This window comes from Phascolarctos cinereus, unplaced genomic scaffold, assembly GCF_003287225.1.
Source record: "Phascolarctos cinereus isolate Bilbo 61053 unplaced genomic scaffold, phaCin_HiC Scaffold_1;HRSCAF=81, whole genome shotgun sequence".
Classification (NCBI taxonomy): domain Eukaryota; kingdom Metazoa; phylum Chordata; class Mammalia; order Diprotodontia; family Phascolarctidae; genus Phascolarctos; species Phascolarctos cinereus.
The window spans coordinates 256,792,673-256,814,153 of record NW_027555514.1 but is presented as its reverse complement, the minus strand read 5'-3'; positions in this window follow the sequence as shown (position 1 = coordinate 256,814,153).

The window sequence follows — 21,481 nt, the reverse complement described above, 5'->3', positions numbered from 1 at the left end:
AGATGACACCTGAGGGAGAGGGATTAAACTTTTGATTTCACTGATACAGAAGACTTTCAGATAAGTAAACTCTCTCTACCAAGGCAAGTAGGATCTTTCCTTCCCAACTTATAGTCTTTGTTGCTAAGAGTCCTGAGGTTAAGTGACTAGCCCAGGGTCACACAGCCAGCATGTGCCAGATCAGGATGATTGTCGTCATTGTCATAGTTGTTAGTCATTATTACAGTCTTTATTTTTTTTAATCTATGAGTTCTCTTCTATCTTCTTTTCAGTTCTAGTTCTGCTGCCCAGTAGAATGTTCTTGAGGCCAAGAAGCATGACCTTCTTGCCTTTGTGTGTTCGTGGAGGTGGATTGAATTGCCTTGGGTAGCAAATCCACGGTGTGTTTCAAATCTAAACTAGCACCTCCTTCTGTGGGAGAGTTCCAAGTGTGTGCGCACTGTGAATATGAGTGGGGTTTCATCTCTTAAGATTCATACTAGTGCCTTCAGGTCAAATTTCCCTGGGAAGTACCATATGGTATCTTCTGTGATGGATTCTAGGGACATGAAGGTGCATTCTGAAAAGAGATCTAAGTAGACACGGGCAAAAACATCCTACGTATGTTTTCACTTTAAAGTGTTTGCTAATCCATGGAGCTTTCAATCTCAGCCCCATGGAGTTGTCGGTAAATACCAATTTATGGTCACTTAATGAAATTTTTATTGTATGAAAGACTTCCATTTTATTGAAAAGCATCAACTATATTTTGACCCCAGAACCATGTAAATTCCATTGACAACTTATACCACTAAGGAGAGGAAATGTATTCCCTAAGTCAAGTCAAGTCAATAAACATTTATCAAGTAGCTGCTGTGTCAAACACTGCACTAATTAGTGGGATACAAAGAATGGGAAAAAACATTGTCTGCTTTCCAAGAGCTCGGTCTAGTCAGGGAGACAACATGAAAATAAGTAAAAGTTAGGCCTATTCAGGATAAATTGGAAATATTCTCAGAGGGAAGTCATTAGCATTAAGAAGGATCAAGAAAAGTTTTTGTATAAGGCAGAGGTGAAGAGAGAGAGAATTTCTGGCATGGGAGATAGCAGGTGACAACATCTAGAGTCAGGAAATGGTGTCTTGTTTGAAGAAAAGCAAGGCCAGTATCACTGGATTGTGGAGTAGGAAGGGAATAAGGTATAAGAAAGGTAGAAAGGTAGCAAAAGCCTAGCAGGGGTGGGGAACCTGTGGCCTCGAGGCCACATGTGGCCCTCTAGGTCCTCAAGTGTGGCCCTTTGACCGAGTCCAGACTTCACAGAACAAATTTGTTTGGATTCGGGCCACATCTGAGGACCTAGAGGGCACAGGTTCCCCACCCCGGGCCCTAAGGTATGTTACCAGTTTATTAAGACTTCCCTTAAAACATAATAAAGCAAGAAAAGAGAGACAAAGATGATACATTCTTGATCATGAAACCCTTCTAAATCTTTTTATAAACATCACTGTCTTCTCTTCCCTAGATGGGAATGTCCTCGGGATTCTCTGGGAATAATTGCGCATATCAAAAAAACTTGGGCAATATGATGTAACAGATTGAGGGCTGGGTCCAGAGTCAGGAAGACCTAGTTCTGACACATATAGCAGCTGACTGAGCCCTTAGGTCAATAGATAAATTTAATTCTCAGTTACTCAGTGGGAAAGAGAATTAAAGGAAATAAATTAGTCCACAAATTCCATATCACCCATTAATGCCAACTTTCTCCCTTGGGGCATCGTGGAGATCTTTTCTGCTGGGAAACTCTTGGATGGGGATAAAAGGGACAATCCAACTTAGATCAGAATTTAATCTGATAAATCATAATTTAAGAGAGTTTCTTGTTGTGACATTGCTGTGTATACTAAAACAATGCTCCTGTGATTTTCTCAAATTTCCTGTTATTATTATTCTTTAGTTCCTGTGACCTCCTTCTCCATACCACTTCAGTACAGTGCCTGGCACAGAGTAAGAGTTTAGTAAATTCTTGTTGACTTGACTTGATTATATCTTATCTGAACTTTGTAGCTCCTTTGTACCAAGCATAGTGATACATATACACTTGGCACTTAATAAATCTTGGCTGAATTGTATTGCAAGTAGTACCTAAAGGTAGTCAATAACTGCATTTCAGGGATTTAGACAATCTATAAAATGGATAATCAAGACCCACCTAAAGAATGTAGAATTGACATTAATGCCCCAACCAGTTATTTTTCGTCATGTATTCCTGTTCTTGGCCTTGGTCTTCTTATTTTAATCTGTTTCACCAGCAGTCCCTGACTGCTTCCTTCTTTCTTTCTTCCTCATAATCCTTGCTCATAAACTGTTATTTATTTTCCCAGAAAAATATTGAGCCATGCCAATGAGTCAATTATGTATCACATCTGTATTTAGAAACATCAAACAGTCCTCTCCCTTCTGTGATGACTGGGGTTCTAAAACAGTTATGTATGTATGGGCCAATAGACAAAGCAGAAATTAGTTTATTTAAACATCAAAAAATCACAGTGATAATTCCATTTTAACTTCAACCTCTCATGTTTTTCTGTTGCTTTTATTATTTGTAGATCTGTTCCTGATATCAACTGCAGCTGAAGTGGATAAAAGTTACCGGAAATGACTTGCACTATCTTTTAATATGAGAATTTTTTCTCCCCCTACCTTTTTTTTTTTTTGCTTGTTTCATTTGAAGAAGGGGAGGAAAAAAAAGATCAGATGAAATATTTCAGATAGAATTTGAGTGGGAAGCCATAATCTTCCTTGGGAACTGATATATGGATAAATGTCAGTGCCTATCAGTTTCTTTTTTTACCCAGCATCCAGCACTACACACAGCTAGACTTAGTGGATAGAATACTAGGCTTGGAGTCAGGAAGATCTGAGTTCAAATCCAGCCTCTGACATTTATCAACTATATAACCTTGGGGAACATATTTACCCTCAGATAGTGCCTTAGAAAACTCCCTGGAGTGAACAACAGGTTTGCATAAGCAAAGGGCATCATGAAATACCACCTCTTTCATTTTCATGTGATCCATCTCTTGGGTGTTGGTTGCTCTTAGAGATGTGAGAGAAAATATTGGTCAGATTCCCTTTCAGCAGTGGCTTTTTCAGGGTTACAGAAATATTCAAAGCTTTCTAGAGGGAGAAATAGTCTTTCCCTTTGGTTTACTTTCTCTTGGCATTTTTACCCAAATTCAAAATCAGTTAAGTGGTCTTTCTAATTTTTTCAGTGTGTGACCTTGGAAAATAGTGAACTTCTTTGCTGGGGAAAAAGTACAGATTGACTCTGTTACTTATTAACCTTGGGGAAGTCACTTAACCTCTTCCTTTGGGCCCCTTATTTTTCTTCTGTAACATGATGGGATTTGGACCAGACAAGATGACAGAAGAAAAGGAAGTACTTCAGCCAGGATCTCTTCCCACTCCCAGCCTCCAGTTACTCCACAAAGATCTAGAAAGAGAATAAGACTGAGTCTCGATTAGGAAATCCAAGAAAAAAAATACAGTGAATTATTTTACAGCCAAGATCAATATAGGAATACAGATTTAGAGTTCTATGGACCATGGGGGTGGAATCTAGCTAGAAGAGACCTATAAGATTTTCACTAAGGGACATGAATGAGAACTTGCTTAGAATTATGAACCAGGGTGAAAAAAAAATGTCCTAGGTCCTTAATCTTGTGTAGGGAGCAGGAATAGGTGCCAGTTGATAGCCCTTTAACACATTATCCAGTACTAGCTCACAGTTCTAGTGTAGACTGAAGAAGGGACCGGAATCTGCTTAGGTGTGGTGGCCCAGAAAAAGAAAGCTGTCACAGGCCCTGGGCTGTATACGAAGCATGATTTAAGTACAAAACCAAGCAGCAGCTGGAGGGCCCTGATCAAAGGAAAAGAAAGAGTCAGTGATAACTCCAAGTTTCTACACCTGGGTGACTAGAAGGATAATAATACCCTCAATAGAAATAGGGAAGTTTGAAGGAGGGGTGTGTTTTATAGAGAATATGATGAACACTGTCTTATAGTACTGGGAGGGTGATGTCTGTGGGAAAGCCAAATAGAGATGTCCCCACTTGGTGATGAAGGACTAGAGCTCAGGAGAGAGACTAGGTCTGGATATATAGATATATGAGTAGAGTTGACCGATTTACTCAATCAAGTCAGTGAAAGCAGGTGAAAACAATCATCCTCCAGTATAAACTTTAGTTTCATTTAGAGATAAGCTTTAAATAGAAGAAGCATTTAAAACTTGAGTGAGGTTGCACAGGAAGAAGGCTTACCTAGAAGATCATGTCTTGGACAAGTCATCTACAAATTATCAACTGATCTGAGAAGTTGGAGCCAGCATGACATTCCAGGGGAAGGAGAAGCTTAAGCTTAATTCTTGGTCTAGGTCATCTTCCCCCTCACCGTACCTGAAGGGTTGGGAGCTTCCAGGAGTCCAGAAGCCATTGGATTTTTCACTGGTGTCCTAGGGGCATCCCTGGATTAGTTGATAGCAGTGTCTGCATTGGGAGTCAGGAGAGACTGGATGTGTATTCATGGTTCCACAATAATTCCAGCTAAGTAACTCAGCCATGAGTAAGCAGAAGACTTGAAAACTGGGAGAAAAGTCTTCAAGCAACAAACAACTATGAGTTACCTTTTTACTGTATGTGATCTCTAACCTTGATCCCACTTTCCTTTGGATTCTGTATATACTGGAGAAAGAATGTGTCACAGATTTTTGGGGGAGAGGGTGAGGGAGTATTTCATATTAACTTTTTAGTGTACCTCCTTAGGAAAACTTCTTAATTCTAGGTGACTAAAATGATAATCTTGAGGGAGAACCCCACTGGAGGGGGCTTAAAATTATGGAATTAGGGAATCAATACTGGCTCCTCAGAGGTACCCTTAGAGTCCTCAAGAGGAGATGTAATGTTACTCTAGGATCCCAAGATTTGTCCGTGAGAATGGGAGCTGGGATAAAGATCCTGAGGATTTATAGGGAGTCAGTTAGGTGGTCTAGTAGATATAGCAAGGAACCGGAATCAAGAAGACCTGAGTTCAAATCTGACACTAACTGTATGACCCTAGGCAAGTCCCTTAACATTTGCCTGCCTCAGTTTCCTCATTTGTAAAATGGAGATAATGTAGCACCTGCCTCCCAGGATTATGAGAATAAAATATGGTGTTATAAAGTACTTCTCAAACCTTAAAATATATCAATGCTAGCTATTATTATTATATTAATCCCATAGATTTGGACGTCTTCTGCCTAGTTGTGATAATTGGAAACCATGGGAACTGATAAGATCACCAAGAAAGCATATATAAGGAGAGAAGGATTCAGGGTAGAGCCTTGTGGGGTCTATGCACATTTAGTAGATGACAGTTGGATGGTGATGCTGTAAATTGTGGGGGGTTTTTTAATGTTCCCACTTTTGTGTTCTTGTGTTTTTATTAGTATTTGTCTTTAAAATCAATTCAATAAGGATTTATTAAATGGCTACTTACGCTAGGTGCTGAGGGTCCAAGGTAAGTTACTTTAAGAATGTGCTCCTCCAGAATAAGGGCATATTGCCTACTTCCTTTGTGGTGGTAACCTAGTAAAGTAATTTAAATACCATTCGTCAGTGCCCAATAAGAGCTAACATATAAAAGAAATAAAAATAACTCAAGAAATAAATAAAGAGTATAAAGTAGTAAAGAATAATAAATAAAAGAAATAAGGAAATAAAAGCAAGCATTTCTCCAATAAAATACTGTTTTAAAAATCATATGCTTACTGTTGGCAATGCTTCTAAAATTTAATCTAAATGAAAGCCTTTAAGAACAGGTAGATTCAGTAGCAAAAAAAAAATTGTCGTAACATTTGTAACTGGGTCCTACATTGTACGTAATTTTTCCTTTGCTCTATTTTGGTTCCTATTTCTGACATTAAAAAAAACCCACTATGAATTACTCTGTGTGTGTGTGTGTGTGTGTGTGTGTGTGGTGTGTGTGTGTGTGTGTGTGTGTTTTCCACTTTCTTTTTTTATCTTACCTGGCTTTAAAAAGTAGAATGCATGGGAGACTATTTCTCCCTTTGTTATCCTTTATTGTGCCCTCCCCCTCAACCATTAAATGAAAATAAAGAGGAGTAGAAAAAGACCTTGAAAGAAATTCCTTTTTAACAAGAGAAAAAATTCTTTTAAATAGAGAGATGAATCAGTGAGAGTTGAATGCTTTCTACTAAAAGCTGGTGGCATTGAAACATCTCTCCTACTTAGAGCCTCAAAGAGCTGCAGAGCTGCAAACTATAGATGTTAAGCCTCTGGGATCTGTGAGCAAGATACTTTGATCTTGATAAATGAGTTCAAATGAGAGTATGCAAAAAAGTGACTGATGACAGTTTACACTTGGTGATTAAGGTTCTTAGTGTGTACTTGGGTTTTTCTATTTCTTTAAATCTTGCTCTAAATCATGTGTTATTTTATTGAAATAGGAGCATAAACTAAGTATTATAAGGAACATAAAAAAGAGTTTGCTGTTTTATTAAAAGCATAACAGAGGCTGGACTGTAAGCTATTTTTGCTTCTCTTAGTTATTCAGACTTGAGAAAAACTTCCTGCTAGGCTTACGTGGTTATTAACAGGCTCCAGTATTGATGAGTACTGCCAGAACTCCAAGTATTTTTCCTAAGATGTGGCCACATTCTTGAGGGATGATCTTGCATTTTTAAAAGAGCCCTAGCTCTAAAGTCAGAAGTCCTAAGTTCAAATCCCCCCTCAGATGCTTACGACCTACCTGTGCAATCTTGGGTAAGTTACTCAAACTCTTCTGCTTTCCATTTAGTCACTTATAAATGCGGGGAGGGTGCAATTGGACTAGATGGTCCCTGAGATCCCTTCTACCTCTGGACCTACAGTATGAACCACAGTCTACTGGATCACCTTGAGCTAAAATATAATTTAGTCTACTCACTTCCTTCTATTTAATCCTGGTACTGGCTCTAAGAAAGATTTGGGAGACTTGTATAATCCCTTTATTGATCCCAAACTGCTCTTTGACACAAAAACATATTTTTTTTGCCACCAATATTCCTTTTGAATTGTTATATATAGCTAAAAATAATAGAAAGGATCTAAATTCCAAGTGACTTTAAGAGCAATGGAGAGATGCATGGTAGGCTTAAGTAGTACAATATGGCACCAATGATAACTTATATTCAAGAAGTGGTATGAAATATACCATCCAAGAAATTCACAATCTGAAAAGGAAATGGAGAATGAAGGATAAGAGATGGACAGTCTAAGTAATAACTCCTGAAATGTTAAAAGACCAAGAGGAAGTCTTGGTCTACCATTAGACAGAACATACCTGAAGGATTTATGGGAGGTTGTTAACACAAGGTAAGAAGCCAAAGATGAGCTGCTGTCTGCACCATTGGATGTATCCATATTAATGAGGTCATGATCAATGACCTCAGGTAGTAGCAGCAGCAATACCACTTAAACATCTATATAATGCTTTACAATTTGTAAAGCACCTTCACGTACACTCATTTGAGATTCACAAGAACCTTGGCAGATAAGGGACTATTGTCTTCATATGATAGACCTAGAAAATAAATCTAAGGTAAAGTAAGAGACTTGCCAATGATCATTATTAGCAAATAACAGAGCTACATTAGAATGCAGGTCCTAACATAGTCCTATGATTACTAACCCTGTACTTACTACTATATTTGGAGTTATAATTAGAGTGGGGCAACAATGTCTTCACCCAAATGTGTTGAAATTTAGAAAGTGCTGAAATTATTTATATGACATTACCAGCCATAACAATAATTGAACTTAACACTTGGCTACTCAAATATTTAAATGGAATTATGGTTTTCATATGGTCTTCATTTGTCTATGAAGAACTTCTTTCTAGCCTCCACTGGAAGATAGAGGAGATCCCAATGGATCCATGCCTGCCCATTCTCTGATTCTTGTCCATGTCCTCTCACGTCTGCCACGGGCATTGGAAGGGGGGCAGGGGAAGTCCACCCAGCATGCTATAAGCCTTCCTAACTCTCCCCTAAAATTACGTGGGTACCCATGAAGCATTCTAGTTTTCTCGCTGTTATTGCTCTTGCCAGAGGAGCAGACCAATATCTCTTTCTGCCAAGTTTCACATCTAGGTAACAAAAATAATCAGTTTTAAAAAAAACCTGCTTTACCAGGTCAAAATGGGTGCCTTTCTGTTCTAGGGACCAGGATTCCATGGTTTCTATGTTACCTGCCCCAACTGCATTCGTCCTTAAAAATGGATTAGTGAACATTGAGTGCTGCCTGCTCAGGGAGCATTTTGTGATGCCTACTCTGAGAATGAAAAATGCTGGTTATGAGTTTGAAAATTGTAAACTGCTTCTTAACCAAATAAGGGATAGAAGGCAATTACAAAAATTAAAATTTTGATTCCATGAAACGCGCGCGCGCACACACACACACACACACACACACACACACACACACACACAAAATGTATTCAGGATAAGAAGGGAAGCAATCACCTGGGGGGGGCAGGAAATCTTTGTACTGAATAGCTCTGAGATGGGTTTGATATATAAGATAAATAGACAACTAACAGAAACATGTGACAAAAAAAAATCCTTAATAAAGAAATGAGAAACTGAATGTATATCAAAGGATATGAATACTTTCCCAAAGAAGAATTGTAAACTTGAGAACCACATGAAAGAAAACTTCAAATCACACATAATAAGAGAAATGCAAATCAAAACAACCTAGTGTTTTACCTTACACCCAGCAAATTGACAGAGATGCCAAAAGGTGGGGATACCCAGCATTGAAGGGATTGGGGACTTATAGAAACCTTAATGAACTGTTGGAGCTATGGATTGGTGTGACCATTTTGGAAAGCAGTTTGAAATTGTCAAAATGAGGAGACTAAAACATCCATGCCCATTGACCTTGAGATTCCACTGCTCCACATACACCTCAAAGAGGTCACTGACAAAAGAAGGTCTCCATATGCTCCCAAATATTGACAGCAATATTCTTTTGTAGTAGCAAAGAAGAAGCAAAAAAGCACTACTTCCCAGAAGAAGAAAAAAAAAGGAAATACAAGATACAGGGAATCGCATCATATTAAGTGTATTTGAAAAGACTGTTGGACTACACTGCATGTTTGTTTGTAAATTTTGGGTTCTGAATATTAAGCAACTTCCATTTTGCACGAGGTAAAATTTCTTGTAGGAAAAGTGAAAGATTGGCAATAACTTTTGATAGCTTTTATTGTCTCCCCCGTTAGATTGTGAGCTCTTTGAGGGCAGGGACTATCTGCCTTTGTTTGTACCCCCAGCACTTAGCACCATGCTTAGTAAATAGTAGATATTTAAATACCTATGACTTGGAAAATAAGTAGATATCCATGACTGGGGAATAGCTAAACAAATGTGGTACATAAGTATAACAATATTGTTGGGCTATGAAAGAAGAACAAGCATGATGAATGTAGAAAAGCATGCAAAGATTTACATGAATTGATACAAAGTGAAGTAAACAGTCAAGAAAACTTTATACACAATGACCACAGCAATATAAATGAAAAGACTAACCACTACAAAATACTGAAAACTGATGGCTGAAAAATTAAACAGAACAAGCTTGGCCCCAAAGAAAAGTTCTGAGAAGATACTTTCCCCTGCTCCTTTGCAGATCTCTGAGTATGGAACATTGCATATACAGAAAGTCAAGGATTTTTTCATTATGTTCATTGGTTTTAAAGAATTTTGTTTCTTTTTTTTTTTACTTGGTAATACAGGATATCTCTCTGGGAGGGGGAAGGGAATGTATACAGGAGAAATCTAAGCAATATAACAACAAAACAAATCAATAAAAATCTACTTTAAAAAGAAACTATCACCTAATTTCTTTGGGCTTCCTCTATAAAATGAGTAAAGGAGTTGAAATAATTAGATCAAGGCTTCTTAACATAGAGTCTATGAATTTTTTAAAAAATATTTTGAAAGCTATATTTCAACATATTTGGATTCCTATGTATTTTGTTATGCATTTAAAAAATTCTATTTTATCCAGGAGTCCATAGGCTTTCTTACTCTGATATTCTGTAAGTCCTTTCATTTGTTACTCTGTTCTTTGAAGTTATGCAGGGTTTCTTTAATTGAAGGAGACAACATACAAAGAAACAGATCTTAAGGCAGAACCATTGAGGGATTCCTCTGTAATCTTTGGACTTTAAAGCTGAGATGAATGTATGTTCTTTTTCCCCAGCTCCTCCTTCCCACCCATCAATATGCTCCGTTCTCAATACCACCTTCTTCATTCTCCACTCCTGCACAATCCCAGTTCTTCCCTGACAGATTCTATTTTAGAACAGTCATCATTTGCTGTCACTTGTCAGCTCCTGGATGTTTCTAAACACCTTATTAGACCTTGCAAATGTCACCTGGGAAATCATTATCCCTGATAGAGATTATTTGAGAAATTTGGAGGGTAGATGAAAGAGTACTGGATTTAAAACCAGAAAATCTGGATTCAAATCCTGGTTCTGACAGAGCACATAGTCTGTCACATAGTAAGCACTTTATAAATGATCTGTCTGTCTCTGCATCTATCTGTCTATTATCAATGCATCTGTCTGTCTACTAGCTGTGTGAGTATGGGCAAATCGCTTAAAGACAAGATGAACTTGTTTCCTTATCTATAAAATGGAGATTCTGATATTTATAGTACTTGTCTCACTGGGCTGTTCTGAAGGAAGCTTTTTGAAAATTGTAGATCCCTATGTGCTGCCTTATAGACTTCAAATTCTCATATGGGCTCATTTACTATCTCTATGCTGATGACTTGCAGATCCACCATCTGCCTACTAGATGTTTTACATGGGAAATCCTGTAGACATTTAAAACTTGACGCGTCTAACACTGAACTCATTACTCCCTCCTCCCCAACTTATTCAATCTTTGAACTTCCCTTTTTCTGTCAATGGCACCACAATCCCTCAAGCCACCCAAGTTTGCAACTTCAATATTGAGGTCAAGCATCGTTCCTCATTCTACTCCCAACATATCCATTCAGTTACCAAACTTGTTGTTTCTGCAATATGTCTTGCATTGATCTCCCTTTTTTCTGCTCCTGCAACCACCATCTTACTTGAGATTCTCATGACATCCCTTCTAGACTATTGCAGTAGCTTCCTAATTTGTCTCCTTCACTCAACTGTCTCCTCTCTCCAATCCATCCTTCATACGACTGACAAACTAACTTTCGTAAATTGGAAATCTGACCATGTTTCTCTTCTCAGTAAAATACATTTGCTTCCTAATACCCCCAGGATGAAATAGAAAATCCTTTGCCTGCCATTCAAAACCCTAAACAATTGGCCACCTACCCATCTTTCCTGTCTCAGTGCACATTCCTCCTTTCTATTCCCATTGAAGTCTAGTCAGACTGGCTTTCTTGGGTGCCCATTGAAATGGTTGAACAAATTGTGGTATGTAAATATAGTAAATGATAAAGGGATAAGTTTAGAGAAACCCAGGAAGAGTTGTATCAACTGCTGCAGAGTCAAGTGAGCAGAACCAGAACAATGTCTATAATAGCAACCAGACAGGCAACATTCTGATCAATGCAATTATCAACCATAACCCATGCTACTCTCCTCCTAACACAACTAATAAACCTAATGCTCAGAATGAAACATATTTTCATATATGGTCAATTTGTATTGTCTATGCATGGGAGTGTATGTGTGTGTTCAATTTTGGAGGGGAATTGAGTGGAAGAAAGGTATTAATGATAAGGTTGCAGAAAAAGGAAAAGAAAAAGAAAAGTCATTGAAATATTTTTAATGCAATAAAGAGATCAGAAGGAAAGGAACAGAAGGAAATATTGACAAGCAGGACAGCTTAAAGGTTACATGTTGCATTTATTATATACTTCAGGAAAAGCTAGCTGTACCCAATAGAAATTTTCAGCTTCACGTGTAATCTTCATCTTTTTTTCTACTTTGCAAATGGAAATGCTCATTTTATTTGGTATTTGTAAAGTTCAGAATAAAAATAATTAAATTTGAAACAAACTGGTCCTGCAGTTCCTCATCCACAGCACCCTGTCTCCCAATTCCTTATCCATCCATATGAGAGGTTAACTCAGCCTTTCCTGATCCTCTCATTTGTTGGTGCTTTCTCTCCCAAATCACCTTGTATGTTTTTGTTACACACTTATCCATATACATGTTGTCTTCTCCAGGTAGATGATAAGTTCTTACAGCAGAGACTATTTTCACTTTTGTCTTTGTATACCTTGTGCCTAGCACATAGTACTTAATAAATGCTTGATAAAAGCTTATCTTTCTTTAAATAAATGCATATCTATTGTGTTGCCAGGAAATCACCATGCCAAAGACCCCCCAGTTATTAAATGTAGGAATGGTGGTTCCTACTTTCTGTACTGTAACTATCTATATCATTCAGACTCTATGTACAATTCTGATACCAAGTATCACTTTGAACATCTATAGTACATGCGCCAGTTCTAGAGTCATAAGACTCCAGAGTTACTAATTAAATTCTTTGTTCTGTCAGTGACTCTGGGAAAGTCATAGTTTCTTGGTCTCCATTGGTGTGTTGATCAAATCCAGTGTGGATCATAGAATGTAAAACTGGGAGGGACCTTAGAGATCCTTGCAGAGGCAAACCCCCTCAAGCAGATGGCTGCAATTGGCTTCCCATGGGGGTGAATAGGAAAGAGCAACAGTGCTATTTTTTTTTTACAAAGATGTTGATAGTGAAGACAACTTACAGAACAGAATCAGAAGACCCACGTTCCATGCTAGCTAGAGTGCTTGTCTATGTTCTACAGGTGTGCATGTATTTAGGAGAGATTTGTCCTTTAAAGATGACATTGGATTTTATTTTGGTCATCCTTGATATACAGCACTGTAGACTTTTGTAGCACCTTGTTGTTTCTGTATTTGTGAATGCTATTCAAGTTTTATTGCATACAGCTGCTGAAATAATTTTCCTAAAGCATAGTTCTGACTATTTCGGGTCCCTGCTGAAAAGTCCCCAGGACTCCCTAGTATTTCTACCATAAAGTCTAAACTCTTCATCCCAGAACTGAAAACTCTGCATAACCTGGCTCCAGCCTAACCTTCCAGACATGTTTCACATTACTCTATTCTGTGCATTCATCAAGCCAGCCAAACGGGACTATTTGTTGTCCCTGAATTCAGCATTCCATCTTGGTGCCTTGGCACTGGCTATCTGTCATGCCTGGAAAGCACTCCTCTCCTCACCTATGTCTCTTGGAATCTTCCTTCAAGGCTCGGCTTTAGTGTCTCCTTCTATCTGAAACATTTCCTAATCTCTTAGCTCAAATCTGGGCCTCAGTTCTTTCATCTTTGAAATGAAGTGGTTGGATTAAATTTCCTCTGTGGACCCTTATCACTCTAAAGCTATGAACTTCAAGTTATTTTGCATTTCTTTATCTACCTGTATCCCCAATAAGCAGTAATTACCTTGTGTCTTTGTACCCCTAGAACATAGTACAGTGACTAGCAAATTAGTAGACCTTTAATGAATGTTTGGTAAATAGCAGTCATTTCTTTCCTGGCCATAAACTCTGAGGGTCTTCCTCTCCCAGACTGATTCTTTTATGAAGGCAAACTAGGCCATCTTTTGCCTCAATTCTTTTTTTTTTTCCGGCTAGGCAATGGGGTTAAGTGACTTGCCCAGGGTCACACAGCTATGTCTGAGGCTGGTTTTGAACTCAGGTCCTCTTGAATCCAGGGCCAGGGCTCTATCCACTTAGATACCTACCTGCCCCTTTTGCCTCAATTCTTACCTGGCTTTTAATTACTGAATGGGTGTTGCCTCAGACAAACTGAGATCTGGGAAAGACCTTAGCTTAAAAAGGCCAATGTCTCCTGCTGCAACTGGGGCCATTACCAGTCATCTTGACCAATGTCTTGCCACTGGACTCCTGTGACTCTGAAAGAGAAAGTGAGGCTGGTGACTTTGCTCAGCCCTGCCTCACTTAAATCCAATTCACTTGCAAGTCTAGGCATCACCCTCCTGACGTCCTTGGTCCTCTCTGAGAATGAAGGACATACAAGAACAACAAAGTACTCTTCGTGTAGCACTGACTCAGAAGTCAGCTGAAATCTGGGCCTCAGTTCTCTCATCTTTAAAATGAAATGATTGGATTAAATTGCCTCGAAGGCCCCTTACCACTATGATCCTATCATCTTAAAGTTATCCTGTATTTATTTGTATGCCCATATCCCCAGTGAAGAGTAATTGCCTTGTGTCTTTGTATCTTTAGGACCTAGCACAGTGACTAGCAAATAGTAGACTTTTAATGAATGTTTGCCTAATTGCACCAAATTTACATGTGTAACTCTGGGTGTATGTGGACATGACCAATTGGCCTATGATGGAGGTGCCCTTGAGGAACCTTTAGAACATGTTCTGATTTCCTAATTAATCAATATATACATTTTAAATAATAATTTATATTTATAAATATGTAGTAATAAATGTATTATATATTATATAATATAATTTATATTACATAAATATATTTTCTGTATTTATATATGTAAAATAATTTACATAATATGTAAATATATATTATATAAATAAATATAAAAATAAATAACAATAAACATTTACGTTTCTACTATGTTTCAGGCACTGTGTTAAGTACTGGGGTCACAAAAAGAGACAAAAGACAGTCCCTGACTTCAAGGAGCTCACAATCTAATGGACATGGAGGCCTTTTGGGATAGCCTTCTTTGACCATCTGCTTTTGTCTTTAAAACTGCTGTGAATGAGCTATTCACTCTCTTTTCTGCTGTGTTCTTTCTGGTCACTCTTATCTGCCGTATCTAGAGTTGAACCTCCCAATTCACTCACAGCATGGACACTATGAACAGAACTGGTTAAAGGGGGGAAGGACTTTCATTCTCCTGGTCCCACTCTTTTACCCTGGCCCTGAGAAATGGACCTCAGATGGTTGTGTCTATTCTGTGTTTATTCTAGAATTTAAGCCACAGCAAGCTTGGAGCCAGGCAGGGTAGTGCAATAAGGCAGCCCAGGATGGAAGAATGAGAAACCAGGATGCCCAGAATTCAAGACCCAGGATGGTTTTGGACTTGAAACTGGAATGGTGCTCTACAGGAACTGAACAGATCTGTGAACCTAATTCCTTTCCCTCCCCAGAGACTGAGGTGATACAAGAGGGAAAGGGCTTATGTTCCCTATGTGTCAAGGGAATATGTTTGTATATTCGTAATTATAACTTTTGAAATAAATATTTCTGTGTAAAAGTTAATCTGACTGTTAGTAACTAAATGGTAAAATCTGACATATTTGGCTTTCAAGTGATGGGGGCCAGGATAGGCTGTGCTACACATGTAAGATACGCAGTGACATCTCCAAGGTCACATGGGTAAATGGTAGATCTGGGGATTTGAACTTGGTTCTTCTGATTCTGTATCTACTCTTTTTTTCTAGTACATTATGGTACATACTAATTATTCTTTGCCAAAATATATGAATTATTCTGAACATCTCTGATAACATCAAAAATTTAAGATTCTGTATTCCAGGTCTATGGATAGTTTTGGATATTCTCATGGAAACTGGCTTTGATTCTACAAGATAAAATGTAGAAAATAAGGTGTGCGTGACAATATGCTACCAGAAACAACACCCTATCTAGGGATAGTCCAAATTGCATAGAATGATACTAAATTTGTCTTTCTGGAGAAATCCTCATGTTCTAAATATGGTTTTTTTAAAATGTCCCTATTCTTATTCCCAAGTGCCTGCTTTATTTTTAACTTTGTTATACTGGTAAGTTCGTGGCAACGTTTCTCCCTAGCGTTACTATAAAGTTCTCTAAGACCCTTTCTTGAGAGTACAATATACGTATCTAGGAAATGAAATGTTTTGCTTCTGAGATGATAAAATATGAACCTTTCCTCATATCACAGAGTCCCAAAATCTCAGGCTTGGAAAGTCAGAGAAGAGATCTAGTCCAACTCATGTGTGAACATGAATCCCCATTAAAGCCCACCCAGGAAGAGATTTATCCAGCCTTTGTTTGAAGTACCTTCAATGAGATCCTATGGCTTTCTGAGGGATTCCATGTGTACTTTGAGGTAGCACTGCTTGTTAGGAAGTTTTTCTTTCTAGCAAGCCTATATTTGCCTCACTGCTACTACCAGGTCTATCCTTCTTCCACGTGATAGCCATTCAAATAGAGCTGTCAAGTACATCCTCCCACCCTAAGTCAAGTCAACTACCATGTATTACATGCTTACTATGTGCCAATCACTTTGCTAAGTGCTAGCAAAAACAGCCTCTACCCTTAAGGAGCTCACATTTTAATGAGGGAAAACAGCCTTCAAACTACTATGTGCATCCAGGATATGTTGTGTGTAAATGGGGAGGCAAGGAAGGTGCTTACAACCCTCCCACTGCCAGGAGAAACATGTCCAATTCCTTCGGCCAATCCTCATATGGCAGAAATGCAAGATTTTTTATCATCCTGATTACCCTATCCTGAAAGTTCTCCAGGTCAATATCATCCTTCCTAGATCATGGTACCCATTATTGAACAGAATACTTCAGATGCTTTCTGACCAGGAGAAGATACAACAGAATGATCATCTCTATAGTCTATTTAGGATGTTATCAGATCACACTGTTGACTTTTATTGAGCTTGAAGTCCATAACTTCCAGGACTTTTTCAGGTGAACTAGGAAGTTATATGGGGGCAGCTGGGTGCCACAGTAGACAGAGCACTGTCTGAAGTAAGAAAGACCAGAGTTCAAATCTGACCTCTGACACTTACTAGCTGTGTGACCCTTGGCAAATCACTTAACCCCTGTCTAAAACTGGAGAAGGAAATGGCAAACCATTCTGGTATCTTTGGCAAGAAAATCCCAAATGGGGCCATGAAGAATCTGACACAACTGAACAACAAATGGAGTTACATCATGCCCATCTTGAACTTTTAGGCCATGGGATCCCATCTACCTTTTTTCTGATGTTAAGTGAACCACTTGACATTGTCTCTCCAAATATGTAGGGATGTGTCACATTAGATCCAACTCTCCTCTCCTCTGTCGCAAATTCTAAATGGCGTGATTGCTTCTTGCTCAAGATTCATTCCCAGCTGAGCACTTGCTTCTTCCTTGTCAGTGAAAATCATGTACAGAATTGACATTCCCCTCCTTGGTTCCTCTAAGGATGAAATTTTCATTGTCATTAAGTTATGAACTGTTTTGCTCCAGGCAGTAAGAAAACTCCAGCAGATGTCTTAATTGAAATCTCCCATTACTATTCTACCATAACTCTACACTAAGCTTGTTATTTGTTTCCTGAACAAGACTGCTAGGTGGCAGGGCAGACAAGGCACTGGGTCTAGAGTCAAGACTTGAGTTCAAATCCAACCATAGACACTAACTATGATCTTGGGGAAGACACTTCAGTGCCACCTCCCTCAGTTTCTTCACCTATAAAATGAGGATAACGATAGCACCTACCTTGTAAGATTGTTGTGACGGTCAGTGAGATAATATTTGTAAAGCAGTTAGCCCAGTCCCCTGGGTGCTATGTAAAAACTAGCTCTTATTATTAAACTTCTTGCCTATTTCCTCTTTCTATCCAGGTAGTTCATAGCATATTCTATGTGACAATCTCACTTTGTTTCTGCTTCCATTGATATTTTACCCTGTTCTCTATCATGTCTCCTCTATTTCCTGGATTGTCTCATCTGAGTATTCTAAATTAAAAATGCTACCCACCATCTTTCCTCCCCTATTATACTCTCCCTCTACCCTCCCTCCCCTTCCTCACCTTTTTTTTAATGAGTTATACCCTTCCAGAACCACATTCTTATTATGGATCTTATCCCACCAAGTCTAAATAATTCTTATAATACTAAATTTACCTTCTTGCATTAAGATATTGAGTTCCAGAACAACCACAACCACAAAAGATTTTTCTGTTAGCTTTACTTGTTATCAATCTTTCGTGCATTTGTTTATTGACTGGGAGCTACAGACTCTTTGATCAACTCCTCGTTTAAAAAAAAAGGTTCTACTGTAGAATTGTAATTTCCCAAGAGAAATTTCAGAAGAGACAAAGTATTTTAGTAACATACAATGACTGGGGTATTCCCAATAGTCTAATGTTGTTGGGTTTTTTTTTTAAGTCTTGCCAGGAAATGCTAAATTAAAACTAGAACTAACTGAATCCTTCTGTAATATGAAGTGCCTATATATAAACAGAAATCAGGGCATTCTAAATAATTTTAGCGTGTCTCAGAAATATTTTTGTTTTCAAGGAACACTAATAGATAAAATTAAGCTGAAATCACATGAAAAAAGATACATCCAAAGAAATGATTACTTTCATTGCAGTGGGTGTGTAGTTAAAAGCATGTATGATTGGAACATTGTTGAAAAACAATAAGAAAGCTAGTCTGATTAGACTATAGAGCCATGCGTATTAAGTATGGAAAGATAGGCAAGAACCTAATTGTAAAGAGCTTTAGATGCCAAACAGAAAAGCTGATATTTTATCTTCCCAGTAATAGGGAACCACTGGAGTTTACTGATCAGAGGTTGGCATGGTAAGACCTGCTTTAGAAAAATCACATTGGTAGCTGTGTGCATGATAGATTAGAGTGGACAGACAAAAACAAATTAAATACATACAATATAAAACAATAATAATGCAAAGTAATTGGGAGGATTTAGTAATAAGGGGAATCAGAAGTTTCTTGAATGAGATAATACTTGAGTTGAGCCTTGGAGAAAAGAGATGGTGGTAAAGAGAAAGATCGTTTCTGCTTATGGGACAGAAAATGCAAAGGCTTAGAGGTTGGAAACAGAATGCTGTGTTGAGGACACCAAGGAAATTGGTTTTGCTGCATTCTAGAGTATGGGAGTGAGGATAATATGTTATTAGCATGGAAATATGGGCAGAAGCCAGATTATGGAGGGTTTCCAATGCCAAAGAGAGGAATTTGTATTTTACACTGGAGGCAATATGGGATTATTGATGCTTCTTTATCAGGGAAGTGATACGTTCAAAGCTGGGCTTTAAGAATTTCACCTCGGCAGCTGTGTGTAGAGGATGGACAAGAGAGGGAAACTGCCAAATTGCAGGGATGCCAATTAGGAAACTATTTCAGTAGTCCGGGCAAAATCCTAACCACGGAAGAGCTGATAGTTAAAATTTCAGTGTGAGCATTTATTTATTGTTTTAGAAATTTGAAAATTGGCAAATGTTACAAAGTAAGGTAGCTAGGTGGTACAGTGGATAGAGCACTGGGCCTGGATGACCTGAGTTCAAATCTGGCCTTGGACACTTACTAGCTGTGTGACGTTGGGCAAGTCACTTAACCGTGTTTGCCTTATCTGTAAAATGAGCTGTTGAAGGAAATGGTAAACTGCTCCAGGATTTTTGCCAAGAAAACTTCAAATGGTCTCACAAAGTCAGACAGAGTTGAAAAAACTGAACAACAACAACAACAAATGTTTTGTTCATTATCTAGACTTGAGACGGTGATGGAGAAAATGTTAATAATGCAAATTTAAAGTGTGTTAAGCATGCTTTTTTCCCCCTATGAACCAATTATTTAAACATTTATTAGCACACACCTGCCTTGAATTAAGGTAAAAACTATAAATGAAGACCAAGGGATGGATTCCAAAGATATTGTGAACATCATCTGCTTTCTACAAACTGTTTTCCCTCCATTGATCTTTACTGTTTTGTGATACAATCCCACTTTTGGTCTTCAGATGTCCTCCTTTGTAATTTTACAAGTGAGTCTATGTTCTAAACCAATGCTGTTTTTTGTTGCCATGTCTCTTACTTTCTCAAGAAGGTCAAGTGTGATTCTGGTCTCCATGTAGCAGTAATTGTAGTAGCAGTTGCTTTCTCTGCTAACTTCTTTAAGCAACGATGGTTGTCCATGGCAATATCTTTTCCTTTATCCATTTACCATTTTTTTTACATAAATGCCTTGTTTGCAAGTTGGAGCTATTGTAATTACATGGAGTATCATTTTCTTATCTTTATTCTTTCTTTTGACTTCATATTGACTTCTTGGTATTCTTCTTCCTAGTATTCGTTCTAATTGGTCAGTAGTCTGATTGAATATAGGCAGTTGGCCAATTCCTTAATTTTACGGATAAGGAAATCATAATCTCAAGGAAGTGGAATGATTTATTCAAGGTCACACAATTTGAAAGTGGAATGGGTAGAATGAGCACCTGGATCTTCAGACTTAGAAACCTAGTGTTCCTTGTTCTTTGTTATAATTGCCTCTTGATCTATATCCAATATTTCATATATACACACATATACACAAACACACACATATGTATATATAATATACACACACACATGCCAACATTATATATACACACATACATATATACATGTGGGCACACAGAGTATACATGTACATGTGCACTATATAAACATGTGTGCATGTGCATACATATATTGTGCAATCTGCATGTTGTATATGCAAAAGATGTATATAATGTTCCAAAAGTATAAGTATATTTTTAAATTATTAAAGCTCAACTGAACTAAATTGCATTCAAATCTTTGGAGCCCCTCATATATAAAGGGTGGCTACATTTCCATTTCACTGTATTCCCCCAATATCCATTTACCATTTATCTCATCAATATCATCCAGCCAGTGATTAATGCTCTAATATCATATAATTCATTAATAACTCCTTGATATCATTGGTAACTAATTAGCATCAATTAGCTTTTTACAAAGGGTTATTTATTGAAAAGATGCAATAATAATGATAATCCACATTTATAATAGGAAATGTAAGCACGCACCCTAGCCTCCCAAAGCACACTCTCCCCTCTACCACTTCAGTACCCAGGAAGAACAGGTTCAAATTTGCAATAGTTTCTACTTCATCCCACCAAGTTCCCTTCTGAATTTAGCAAAACCAAAGGACAGAGTCACTCCTTTGCTTGTAAGACATGTGTTTCAGTTGCCAGTTTGATTCCCTACCGAGCTGGATCAAGCAGGCTGTTCTCACTGGCTCACTGGGCTTGATTTCTGCCAAACTCTGAGTGGACTCCAGTTCTTGGACCTCTAATAGCTTTTCCAAACCTTCCAAGCTAACAGAGTCATCTCTTAGTCCATTCCATCTCCTACACTTGTTCACCTAAGAGCAAGAAAGAATGAAACTCAGAGACAAAAACAGCCACACTATGCATCAATGGTTTTGTGTCAGCCGAGCTGGGGAAAAGTCTCCTCTGGAACTAACCCTATCCTCACCTTGAGGCTTCTAGCAATCCTTTCCTCAGCTACTGTTAGAAAAAGACAGAGCCAGATACTGCTTGTTGATGCAATTTTGTATATACATTCAGTTCCAGCTTAGCAGCCAATTAAAAGGCTTTT